Genomic DNA, 14330 nt, shown 5'->3' on the forward strand with positions numbered 1-14330 from the left:
TGAGGCCCTGGCATGCCAATACTCTCTCTCTCTGTCTCTCTAAAATAAAAATAAGATAAAATAAAATAAATAAGAAACAAAATTCTTCTAGTGGATTGCCTTTGGACTTGAAATTGAACTCTTCCTTGAGTTACCAGCCAATTATGTGAGTCAAGTCCTTAAAATCTCTCTCGCTGTCTCTCCTCCTTTTTCTCCTTATTCTCCCACCCCCACACAAGATCTTTTAATTCCATTTCTCTGGAGAATATTTACTCAAAGATTGGAGTACTCAAAGTCAGGCAGAGTAGTTAAGCTTGAAGCTATAGATAAAGTTAGTCACTCCTGTAACAGGATAATTACATTGTTTCAGGGTAGTGTGGTATGTTGACAGACTGAAATGGCAAAACAGTAAATTAAGCATTCAGTACTGAAAAGATCTCCTTGAAGTACTTAATATATGCCAGGGTAACAGATGGCTTTTAGAGTCACACCCTTGTTCTTCATCAGGGTTTTAAAGTCAAATGAGGGAGATACATGCTAAAAGGTATACATGAGGACATTTAATTATAAAGTATGACAAATACTACAAAATGAAGAACTAGAATGAATCGATGACACAATTAATTAAAGATTCAAGAGACTTAACAAAGGAATAGTAACATGGTTTGGAGATAGATTTGGAATAAAGATGATGGATTAGAAGAATAAGAGATGGTCCCAAATTACAGTTACCTTCTCATTGCTGGATAAAATACCTGACCAAGCAGCTGATGGGAGGAAAGGGTTTATTTGGCTTCAAGTCTTGAGAAGAAGCTCCATGAAGACAGAAGAAAAGGTGGCATGAGCAGAGGCTGGACATTACCTCTGCCCCATCAGGTGGGCAACAGTTGCAGAAGAGTATACCAATCAACTCTGGCAAGCTAGGGGCTAATAAATAATAAGGTGCCCCCTAGCAGCTCACTTTTTCCAGCAAGGCTCCACCTCCCAAATTACTACAAATTGGGGAGCAAGCATTCAGAACACACTAATTTATGGGGACACCTGATTCAAACCATCACATTGTGTCCTGGGCCCCCATAAACTGATGACCATCTTTGATAGTTAAGGTGTTGTCAACTTGATCTGTTTAGTAATCCACAAAATCCCTTTTGGATGGGTCTCTGAAGTTACTTCCAGGAAGGATTAACTGGAGGAGAAAGTCCTCTCCCAGAGTGAGCCCTTCCCCCAGAGGTAGTGGCCCCTCTCAGAGGGGGACTTCATATAAAGAAGCTCTGGGTGATAAGAGCCCCTTTCTTCCTTCCACTTGGCTGCTGGAGCTGCTTGCTGCCTTCCAGCGTGGATTGAAGGCCAGCGCAGACTGAAAACCAGTGTCATCTGAAGACCCTCGTGGATCAAAACTCAGTGGCTCCTCAGGAAGTCTCCAGGCCTTCAGTACTGGATTAGGACTTCTGTGGCATCTGGCCACATGGACTGAGAAGTTAATGGGTTCCTTGATTTTCTCTGGCCTGCAACTGCTGTTGGACTACCATTAGCTAATCCAATAAATTCCCTTTTTAAAGTAAGTCATTCTAGTAGTTTTGTTCCTCTAGAGAACCCTGACTAATACACCATCCATGATATAAAATGCAGTGCATTCAGTCCAACTTTCTAAGTTGCTATAGCTTATTTTTTCAGTCCCAATACTATTCAAATATCTCTATAATTCAAGTTCTCTTAACTGTGAGCCTATAAAACCCAAAACACACAGTGGCACAGACAGTTGTACTGTAAAATATTGCATTTAAAAAAAAAAAGATTGAACCATTGCCAGATCTAAAAGAAACAGGGAAAACATCAAATCCTGAGGTTCTGTGTCCACCTGAGACCCACAATGAAGTCTCTGGGGTTCCAGTTCCAAGCCCAGCCAATTCACAGCCCAGGGAACAATCCATCCAGAGCCAGAAGCTCTCCTTGGCAGCCATCACACAGTCCTGGTATTTTCCAAAAGCCCTGAGATCTTCACCACAACCCACAGTTCATCCTCATGACTCCATTGGGTCTCCACACAGGGACTCCAACCCTGCTTCACATTGCCTAGTGACCATTTCCAAAAGACAAACTGCATTGCATATCCAATGACCCTATCTTTCCTACATTTGTTATAATCCCACAGTACCAGGTGGACTACCAAATTTGTTGTTCCAGACTTTGAAGAGCAGGACACTCCTTCAGCATTCTGGCCCCTTACTTTCAAAACAGCCAGCATTTTTCCTGCTGTCTCAATGCAGAGCAGCTGGCTCAGTCTCAATGGTGGCAATCACTCAAACAATTGCAATGAAACAGGCATTGTTTCCAGCCTGAAACTTTTACTTCTTTCTGTGCTATATCCTTCTGTTCAATCCCGTCCATTTCTACAATCCTGCACAAGTCCTCACAACACAGGCAGAATACAGGAAGCTTCTCACACAAACTGCCTCTAGCCCCGTTGTGACAAATCTCTTTCTTCCTGTATCTAGGTCTCTCAACTCTGACCAGAACAGTCCATCAAACTCTGCCTTCAGTCTCTTAGACTAAAGTTTCCAATCCTTCCTCATTCCTGCATCAGATAAGTTCCAAAAGGTCAAAGCCACATAGTTTGGTATCTAGTAGCAATGACCCCACTCCACTGGTTTCAATTTTCTGTTGTAATTACTTTCTTGTTGCTGGAGTAAAGCGCCCCACCAAAAATAGCTGATGGGAGGAAAATATTTTATTTTGGCTTATAGTCTCAAGGAGAAACATCATGATGGCAGAGAAAAGATGGTAGAGCACAGGCTGGACATCACCTCCTTGCCAACATCAGGTGGACAAGAGGGGCAGGAGAGTGACACAACTACAATTGACAAGCTAGAGATGACAAACGTCAAGGTCCACCCCCAGCAACACAGCTCCTCTGTGGTGGTTTGATCCAGGTGTCCCCATAAACTTATGTGTGCTGAATGCTAGGCCCCCAGCTAGTGGTAATTTGGGAACTGGGGCCTTTTGGAGGCGATGTGTTGCGTGGGGTGGGTTTATGAGTGTTATAGACAGTTTCTCCTTGTCAGGGTTTGGCACACTCATTGCTCTTGTCCATCAGTGTTGGTCAGGAGGTGGTGTCCATCCTTTGCTCATGTCATCATTTTCCTCTGCCATAATGGAGCTTTCCCTCAAGGCCATAAGCCAAAATGAACCTTTTGCTCATAAGCTGCTCTTGGTCAGATGTTTTCTGCCAGCAGTGAGAAGCTAACTGCAACATCCTCCAAATTGCCACCAGCTAGGGAGCAAACATTCAGAACACATAAATTTAGGAGGACATCTGATTCAAATATCTCTCCTGGAAAAGAATATCCATTTCTCCAAATTCTGGCACCATTTTTCATGTTCTTCTAGCTTTTAATTTTCTACTAACTGCTGGTTTAGTCTGTAAGTTTCATCAGATTTAGGTACAATTTGTAGCTGGGATGTATGGTAGGTGAGATTCTGCCCCTTACTGGCTATTCCTAGATGTAATTTCTAGTTTATAGTCCTTTTCTGTGATGTTTCATTGACCAGTGGCTTTATGTGCTTCCAGCCTGGTCCATCCATTCTGCTGTTCTGGGACAACTTTCACCTTGTGGTTTTTTTAGTCACTGAGGCTCCATAAGGGCCACCAAATGGTAGCTTCCTACTTTTGTAATTCAATCTGTATTCACTGGCTAGAATTGCCTTACCCAGTTACCCACTTATTGTCCTGATGAAATGTATGAACAAGAAGGGTAGAACATGTATATGGTTCTTTCTCTTCAGTCACTAGCTTTCAGAATGAATTGGTTCCTTTAGCATGCTCCACAAATGACCAATGAACTTTGTTTAATAGTTTAATATGTTAACAAATGTATGAGTTATTCACAAAATTGACAATTTCAATCCACTGTACTCATTCTTTTTATTGTTCAGCTTACTTCATTTTTGACTGTTCGAGACCCTATCAAGTTGGTTTCTGTTGCCTATTTTCATGTGTACAGGTGTGTGATATGTATGTATGTATGTATGCAAGTTTGTATGTCTGTGGATTTATGTATGTGGGAGGGGCATATGAATGTGTTGTGAATGTGAAGGGCAGAAGTCAACATCAAGTGTCTTTTTCTGTCTTTCAAAAACTTATTTGTTGGCTGGAGAGATGGCTTAGTGGTTAAGGCACTTGCCTGCAAAGCCAAAGGACCTTGGTTTGATTCCCCATAACCTATGTAAGCCAGATGCAAAAGGGGGTACATGTGTCTGGAGTTCGTTTGCAGTGGGTGGAGGCCCTGGTGCATCCATTCTCTCTCTCCCTCTCTCTCTTTCTCTCTCTCAAATAAATAATTTTTTTTCAAAAAAATCTTATTTGTGTGTTATATGTGTGTATGTGTGCATGTGTGTGTGCACGTGTGTGTGTGTGTGCATGCATGTATATGTGTGTGTGCATGGGCGTACCATGCCACAGTGGACATGTGGAGGTCATAGAACAACCTCAGGGGTTTCTCTCCTTTCACCTTCTTTTGTGACGGGGACTCTCTTGTGGTTTTCTCACTGCTTTTTTGTAAGCTTCTGGATTCTCCAGTCTCTGCCTCCCATGACCACAGGTGCATGAGGATTACACACACATGCACCACATTGTGTCTGGCTTTATTTATTGTGAACTGAGGAGAATCAGGCTTGGGATGGCAAGCTTTTAAGTAAGTGCTTTTAACCACCGAGTCATCACCCCAGCTCCTCCACCTGATTTTCTTGATATAGGATCCTTCACTGAACTAAGTGATCACAGATTGAGGTAGACAAGCTATCTCTGTCCCCTCAGCACAGGATTACAGGAATGTTCTATTTTTCCTGGCTTTTACATGGGTGCTGAGAATCTGAAAACAGTTCTTCATGCATGTGCAATAAGCCACATACCCACTGAGTAATTTTTTCAGTCTGGTTCATCTTTTTTTTCCTTATTTTTTTAAAAAAATATTTATTTATTTATTTGAGAGAGACAGAGGAAGAGATAGTTAGAGAGAATGGGTGTACCAGAGCCATGCAAATCAACTCCAGATGCATGTGCTGCCTTGTGCATCTGGCTTACATGAGTCCTGGGGAATCGAACATGGGTCCTTAGGCTTTGTGGGCAAGCACCTTAACTACTAGGCCATCTCTCCAGCCCTGGTTCATCTTTTCTTTGAAAGAACTCAATAGTCTTACTAGTTGCCTGGACCACTGGCATAACAGAAGTTTTTGGCATTTTTCTGTACATGTACTGTGCCAGAATTGGAATGGGCAGTTTACCTGAGGAGCACTGGTTCCCACAGATAGGGAAGGGTGCTTGGAGCTATTCAAAGCAAGCTTGCTCAGGAGCACTTGATTCTATCATATGGACAGTGGTCAGATCAAGGTGCACACTAACTCCAAAAAACCTTGTGTAATTAACCTGATAAACTAAACGGGGATTCAGTATCTGGCAGCAAGGGATCATTTGAAATTTGGCACTTCCAGATGGGCTGGAAAACTTAGTATGGTTGTAAAAGGTAGGAGTTATTTTATAAAGCACATGTAGAAATACCTTCCTTTTATTAATACTTATGCATTCGATAATCTTTTCTGGCATCTTGCACAGTTTTTCCTCATAAGTTGAAGTGATTAACAACCACCAACAAGAAAGTTTTAATTACACTTTCTGAGCTTGGAACCACTTTATATGCAAGCCAGAACATTTGGCATGTTGGAGGGAGAGATAGTGGGATAGGGATTTTATTTTTAAAATATTTCTTAGTAATATTATAAGGCTTTTTTCTTTAATTAATAAAGAACTTGGACAGTTATAGAAACTCTAAAAGAATGGAAAAATCCCCAAATAATAGTAGAATGAGGTTATCAATTCCCTTGGAGATTGTGTTATCCCCTGTAAAGACAAGGTCACCTTTTGTGACTGCCATCTTCCCTCAGTTTAAAGACTGTCACTTTGATGGCCCTCGCTGTGGCCACCAGAAGGTTTTCCCTGAAACTGTGTGAGGCTGGAATGTGCTTTCGCCGATTGGATACCATGTTTTAAGAGTGATCTGCTCCTCTTCTAGAGCCTAGAATACCATCCAGGACCCCAGTGTGCCACTGGGGAGGAAGAGCTTGGCTTCTCTGAAAAACGTTTGTCTGCATGTGGGTATATGTGTGTGAGCGTGAGTGTGCAAGCATATGGTTACATGCACGTGTAGGTCAGGCGCTGACATTGGATGTCTCTCTCTATGGCTCTCCACCTTATTTACTGAGATGCATCTGATTCCAGAGATCACTGATTTGGCAAGAATAGCTCATAATCTTGCCTTGAGGACTCTCCTATGTTGTCCCCCAAGCTCTGGGGTTACAGGCACATACCATCAAGCCTGTCCTTTATGTGGGTGCTGGGGATCTGAATGCAAATCCTCATGCTTGTGCAGTAGGCACTTTACTGACAAAGCCATCTCCTCAGCCTGGAAAGCACTTGTTTTTATTATTTTTACTTTCTGCTATTACTTTTGTTAGATGGGGGACATTTGCATTTCCAAAGTCATGGTTATGATTATATCCATGTACAACCTTGAGTCCATGCTTGACAGTGTTTCCATGTTGTTCTTTTGTCAACCTCTAGTTGCTGCTTGCAAACACTTCCCTGTGAAACACTATTATGTCTCTGTTCTATGTTACAGATGTACGGCTTGCCTGAGTACTGGAACTGGTGGCCACAGACCACAGTATTGCTTAGGGTATTCAACATGTCTCAGGGTGAAGTATCTTCTCCGGCCTTTGGGAAGTGCTTTAAATGTCAAACATAGGTTGGCATGCCAGACTTCAGCATGAGAAACAGAGCCACTGGGGATGGAAGAGTGCTATTTGGTTCTATGCCATCGTGGGAGCTGTGTTAAATACGTTTTGTGCTTGGTGTATGGTGTTGGGGTAGTCATATGGGAAGATGAGAAAAAGCAGGGAAGAGCAAAAGACAACCGAGGACCTGTGAGAATGGGCGAGAAGCACTGTATGCCTTTTGCTCTTTCAACCTCAGTGATGCCAGCAAGTGGCAAAGCAGGGGCTTGAAGACAGAGATGGCTCTGCTAGAGGGAGCAGCTGCAGGCCTAGCTTCTGCCACATGTCTAAAGGAAGGTCACTAAGGGATGTGAACAAACTGCAGGGTCCAACAAGAGCTCCAAGCTGACCTGAGTGCAGGGGTATCATGGCAATTGCTTCTTTCTTCATTCTAAATCTCATAAAATGGCTTATGTGGTCCTCCTCTGATGCTGTGTAAGTGGTTTACTAACCACATGGGCTCATCCATGTATTTCCTTGTGACAGAGTCTGCCTGAGCCCAGAGCTGCTGTTTTCACAAGTCCCAGCAATTCTCTGGTTTCTGCCCCATCCCATCGCTCACCCCCAGCACTGGAGTTACAGATGTGTATGGCCATCCCAAGCTTTTTACGTGGGTCCTAGAGAATTGAACACAGATGGTACTAGGCCCTGTCAGGTTCTCATGCTTTCCGGCAAGCCCTCTTCTTAGCACTGAGCTAACAAAGGTTACACAGTATGCCTTTTTTTCCTCTTTCATTACAGCAATGAAGTTGCACAGTGAGTTCTTTCCTATAGTATTACCATTTTGTTATGAATGGGGAAGACTTGTAGTAAATTATTGTTTTAGTGAAAACATTTCTCTACCAGGGTAATATATGTAGTTACAACACTTCCTAGAATGAATAAAATGAATCTACAAAGAAACATAGATGCTTGTGTCAAAGTGACATCAAAGCAATGTGCCTGTGAGCTCACCATTAATAGTGGCGAGCCCGCAGATAGGGGCCATTGCTGATTTTGAACAATATGCAGGCAACCCACCATCACGTACAATCATTGACATGGCAACAACAATTAAGGTAATTAATTAGGAAATTAGAATGCTCCTTTATCCATATATCCATGGTGGCATTTGAAGAAGAAACATGACCACTCAAAGGAGGTTTCCAACCCTTTGGAAGGTGACGTTTTAATTGGTTCCTTTTTGATTTTCAATTTACTCCCTGAGAGTAATTTGCACTCTTCTGAAAGCTGGCATGTGTACCCTTGCTAGCTCTGTGATCATCCTCACAGGCTCTGGAGCCCCAGCTGCCACATCTTGAAATGACAGGGTTGGACATGGGTGATTCCTAATGGCTTTTATGATACGCGTGACTATAAAAGGTTAAGTCTCCACTTTCCTAACCATCAGGGTTCTCTGTCCATGATGCCTGGAGACAAATGTATCGCCACATGTGGCCTATGATTAGTGCTATGCTTATTTCTGCCTCCATTTAATACATAGCTTCACTTCCTCTTTATTTCTCTTACCTAGATCAGTTTAATGATCCTTTATCAAACTGTATATTATCTATGCAAACCATACTAAATATCTTTCAGCAAATTGTAGAGTATAAATGCACACAAATGCAGTTGATTTATATTTAATAATATAAAATTAGCAATACAATATTATAGTGATGCTAATCACTTTCCAATCCCAGAATGTAAGAAAAAACATGTTTCCAGTTTTAAAAAAAATATTTATTTATTTATTTGCAAGGAGAAAGAGAAAGAAGAAAGACAGACAGAGAGAATGGGCATGCCAGATCCTCTAGCTACTGCAAACAAACTCCAGGCACATGTGCCACTTTGTGCATCTGGCTTTATGTGGGATTAAACCCAGATCATTAAGCTTTGCAGGCAAGTGTCTTAACTGCTGAGCCATCTCTCCAGCTCCACATTTCTAGTTTTTAAATACTTCAGTTATTGACTTGTCTACAGCATTGTCAAAAAGATAGCCCATGATGTTAAGTTCTTTTTTTTTATTATTTTATTGGGCTGAAGAGATTGACCAGTGGTTAAGGCATTTGCTTGTGGAACCTAACAACCTAGGTTTGATTCTTTAGTACCCACGTAAAACCAGGTGCACAATCAGATGACAACCTGATACATATACACAATATGCCACATCATAATCTCCTCCTGTTACTTTCCTTTCCCCGCTTGCCTCTACTGAATCTATTTTTTCCTTCTATTTTCTCTTTAATTTTTATGTCATAGTTCCCCCCCCCCCCCCTTCTGCTATGTAGGTCTGGTGCAGGTAGAATCAGCTACTGTGAGGTCATGTGTGCCAAGGCCACTTTGTCTCTAGAAGACAGTATTGCAAAGTATTCCTCCTCTTCCTTCAGCTCTTATATTCTGCCACCCTTTTTGAAGTGGTCCCTGAGCCTTGGATATGTCTCAGTCTGCACTGAACACCACACTATCTATTCTTCTCAGCACTTTGATGCGCTTTAAGTCACCCCCAGTGGTCACTGCTATCCAAAAAGAGAAGCTTCTCTAACCAAAAGTGAGAGTGGCATTAAAATATATGGGCCTAAACCTAAGTATTTAGGGGGCAGTATGGTAGGCATTATGTATTCATTTAACTAAACAGCATCAGTTTTCCCCCTAGGGCTTATGACCTCCAAAGCCATATAAGCTTTTTTTTTTTTTTTTTTTTTCGAGGTAGGGTCTCAATCTGGTCCAGGCTGACCTGGAATTAACTCTGTAGTCTCAGGTTGGCCTTGAACTCATGGCGATCCTCCTACCTCTGCCTCCCGAGTGCTGGGATTAAAGGGGTGCGCCACCATGCCCAGCTCCCATATAAGCTTTTGATTAGGTTTTCAGTACTAGGCAGGAATTCTCCCCTGTTGGAGCAAGCCTCAAATCAAATTAGAGAACAGTTAGTTTCCTCCATAACAGATATGCCACTATTGCACCAGTTGGCACATTTGGCCTGGCTAACCAGCCTTGAAGCTTTTAGGGTCCACCACTGGTTAAAACTATTGATGATTTTGTCCACCAACAGGTTGCATAACTCTTTCCAGAATTCTGGCAGCTAGCTAACAGGAAGAAGGCTTCCAGCTCAGCACTGGCTTTATTGCTCAGATTTCTACAGCCCAGACATGTGGGGTCTTCAGCAGTAGGATAATACTGGGCAACCAAGAGTCTTAGTAATAGCTTCTAATGTTAGGGGGCATCAGGGGTCTCCCTAGAAGGTACCCTATCTCTGGCAGTGAAGTTTTCTTGTAACAATCTATGGCTTCTGACATAACATATAATAAGTACTACCTAGATGGGTGGGTAGGTTCTTCTGTATCTGCCGCCTTCTTTTATTTAGGCTTCCATCCCAGCTTACAAATAGTTTCCCAACTATGGGACTTTACCACTTGTTTTTCTCTCCTCAGCATCTCCTGAGTTTACCCTTCTTAGATCATATTGTCAGACATTCCATTCCTTACATATTCATTTATTAAGATGGAGCCATTTCATGTATATTACTTTCACAGCTCTAGTGAGTTCTGGGTAAGCCTATTCTATACTAGAGTATTTATTTTCATAGCATACAATGTCTTTTTAAGTACAGTATAGAGCATCTAAAGGGTGGGTGTATGTGTGTGAGTGGAGGTCTCTGCATGCTATGGCACACATGGCAATCAGAGGACAACTTTCAAGTGTTGGTCTTCTTCTTCCACCTTGTTTGAGGCAGGCTCTTTTTCTCACTGGTCACTGCTACATTCACCAGGATGGTTGGCCTGCAAGATCTCTGTCTCCACCTCCCATCTCATCATAAGCACACTGGGGTCACAGACACTGGCCACAAAATCCTACTTTCTAAATGAGTTCTGGGGATCAGAACTATGGTACTTGTGTGGCAAGTGCTTTATCCAGTGAGCCATCTACCAACACTGTAACACACCTTAAGTCTCACTTGACCTTAGCCCAATGGCCTGAAGTAATTAGAACATATTATATCATATAAAAAACAAAAACCAAGTTTAATGTGGTTTTGTTTTCTGGACATACTAGAATTTCTATCACAAGAGTTGGGGCCCAGTGGATACAACTTCCTTGATCAACAATCATATAAACAAAAGCATATGCTAATGAGAGTCTGAAAATAGAAAGTAGAGTAGTGAATGAGTTAATGGTCATTGCAAACTCCAAATGTTCCCAGTAAAATTATGAACCCAGCCATTTAAAAGAGGCTAGTAGATTTGTTTTTGTTCTCATCTGGGTTTCTGTGACTGACAGATGCAGCATGAATGTTGGGGGTCCTACAAGCCATAGCAAATGCTGGAAATTCGTGTGAGGAAGTGCTTATGAGGTTGAGTATAACATCTGAGCTCACATGTTTGTAAGACGTTCTCCCAGACCAGGAAGGTGAACCCCCACAACATAGTAATCACCTGATTATCTGCCACAGGTTCTCTGGTCTCTCAAGGTTCTGGGCGTATTCACCTTTATCAGCATCTTCCAGGGTAAGACCCTCAGCACCAACACATTACTTCTGAAAGAAAATGTAAAGCAGGGTTGGGGAGATGGCTTGGTGGTTAAGGCACTTGCCTGCAAAACCAAAGGACCCAGGTTCGTTTCCCCAGGACCCATGTAAGCCAGATGCACAAGGTGGCACATGCATCTGGAGTTTGTTTGCAGTGCCTGGAGGCCCTGGCACACCCATTCTCTCTGTCTCACTCTCTCTAATAAGCAAAAATAAGATAAAATAATAAAACATTAAAAAGAAAATGTGGAACAAATCGAACACTTTAAGAAAAAAATCACTTTTGTTTACCCTTGTAGTGTTCTGATCTTTTTACTGCCAGGCCAATAGTTACAGGCAGCACTTTTTGAAACAGATGATGTCAGGACAGGGAAGCCTTTTGCCCACATAGTCTGATGTCAGAGTCTACATCTAGCATAAGGTGGTATCAACCAACACACAATTCTCTTTGAGAACAAAATTATTCAAACACAGTGGAACACATGAATTTTAGCTATCTGTAAGCACATATTTTACCACAATGCAAATCATAAATTGTTTTTAACTTTTTTTTTTGCATGACAGGGTATCACTCTGTAGCTCAGGCTGTCTTTAAACTTGTGATCTTCCTGGCCTCAGCCTCCTCAATGCTGTATTGGAGGAGTGATGCACTGTGCATGATTTCAACTCATAGAATTTTAAAGGGAAGAAACTTTTAATATCTAATGTTACTGGGACAGAGACAGCTCAGTGGGAAAGATGCTTGCTGAACAAGTATGAGGGTCTGAGTTTCATCTCCAGTGCTCATGTCAAAAGCTGAACATAAGTCTGGAGAGATGGCCTAGCAGCTAAGGCATTTGCCAGTGAAGCCTAAGGACCCATGTTCCACTCTCCAGATCACAAAGATGAGGCAAGTACAAGTTCACACATGTCCAGTAAGGGGTGCATGTGCCTGGTGTTTGATTGCAGTGGCTGAGGTCCTGGGGCTCCAGTTCTCTGTAGGAAAGGATGGGGTTGTTCTCTGAGCTCAACTCTGAGGGCCAGAGCACCTTGCAGGGACATCTATTTCGTCACAAGCACAGAGGTGGGTCTCTGAACAAAAGACTTTTGCTGCTCTCAGTTATATTCTTGGCATTTCATTTGAGAAAGATGCCTGATGACTATGATATCAGGACAGTGCTTATAAATAAGAAATTCCTTAGCATTACTGAACATATCTCATCCTTTTCCATAGAAGTTTCATCACTTTGAAGTTACATAGATATGTTTTTTGCCCACCAGGGTTGTTCCTGTCGTCTAACACATTTTAACCTTTATTCTTCTTATCTTTTTGACATGTGCAGTAAACTGTGGAGTGGAAAATTCATTGAATTCTGGCCAAGGCATACACAGTCATGCTTTGCAAGGCTCTGGGATGCAAAACAGGGAGGAGCAGACACAGCTCTCACTTCAAACATAGCTGAAGCAGCAGCAGCAGAATCATCCTTCCTTTCAAAGACTATGCATGAGCTAATTCATGGGCCACTTCAGAACCTATGCTGGAGAGCCAATCATGACGCAGGCACTGTCTGTCAGAGACTCTAGGATCCACTGGGAAAGTCACGAGCCATTATGATGCTGAATGTGGCCCTGCTGAATTCAAGGCAGGGTGTTGTGGGTACCTGCCTTATCAGGGGTTGGAAGTGAGCAGAGGTAGGTTTCTTGGGAAGATGACATCTGAGCTGAAATCAGGAGAAGCAGTGCTGGAGGGAAAGCCTCATGAAGGGGAGTGTAGGGCAGCATGGGGCTTTGGAAAACTAAGCCATTTAGAGTGGCCGTGGGTGAAAGTGGTGAGCTGAGAATCATGCAGTGCCTAGGTCCCAGAGCACAACGTAGCTGTGCTAAGAAGGTTGGATTTTCCTCTTTGACAATGGGGAGCCAGGGAAGAACGTTACAGAGGGAAGTAACACCATCGTCATCATCATCATCACTACCACCAGCATCACCTTACTGCTCCTTCATATGAGTGTAACTTATCATGTGTGTGCTCAGGGTGTTAGGTAGACAATATGTTAACTCAGAGTGGGTTTTCCAAATCTGTGAGACAGATATATTTTCTGTCTTTTCAATGCAAGAAAAAAAATACAGCTTTAGGTTAAAATATATGGATTTGTTGTAGTGGCTATAACAATGTACCAGAGATTGGGTGGCTAGGTTTTCAGAGAGTCACCATCTCCCTGTGAATCCTCATGGTCTTCCCTGCCTGTGTCCCGATCTCCTCGTTTTGGGACAGCAGGGGCATTGAGGCATCCACCTTGATGACTCCATTTGTACTTGAGCATTTCTTTAAGGATCCTGTCTGATGCAGCATTTTCAAAGTCATGTAGTTGTACATGGCAGAGTGTGGGATTGAACCCTGGAAGAGGGTCCTGGAGCCTGAGTTCTTAGCATTGTGATGTAAGTCTCAAATTTGTGGGTTTTTAAATAGGTGTGTGTGTGTGTGTGTGTGTGTGTGTGTGTGTGTTCATGTGAGAGTGCAGGCATGTATGTGCCAACCATGTGTGAAAGCCAGAGGACAACCACAAGTTTCAGCTGTCACCTTCCACCTTGTTTGAAGCAGGTCTCCTGTTCACCACTACAATCATCAGGGTAGCTGGCCCACAGGCTTCCAAGGATTCTCCGGTCTCCAGTTCCCATCTCCACTTAGGGATGCTGGGATTAAGATGCATGCTGTCACATCAAGCCTTTTATGGGTCCCTGGGGTTCAAATTTAGGTCATCAGGCATGTACCTCAAGCACTTTACCCACTGAGCCATCTCCCCAGTCCTCAGTTTATGTTTGGAAAGTATGGTGATACTGTCAAAAGGGACGTTGGAGTAGGAGGTCCAGTGAGTGGATTTTTGCAGGCCTAGCGGAGAGGCAACCCAAGTGTTTTAACAGCAGCTGCAGGCGAGTATCTGGAATTAGAGGACTTTAGGAGAGATGAGGGAAGATAAGAGCACGTGATTGCAAAAGGGGACTGAAAAAGAGGGAGAGCCAAGAACGTGGCTCAGATCCTGGGCTT

The sequence above is a fragment of the Jaculus jaculus genome, chromosome 2, assembly GCF_020740685.1.
Source record: "Jaculus jaculus isolate mJacJac1 chromosome 2, mJacJac1.mat.Y.cur, whole genome shotgun sequence".
NCBI lineage: Eukaryota > Metazoa > Chordata > Mammalia > Rodentia > Dipodidae > Jaculus > Jaculus jaculus.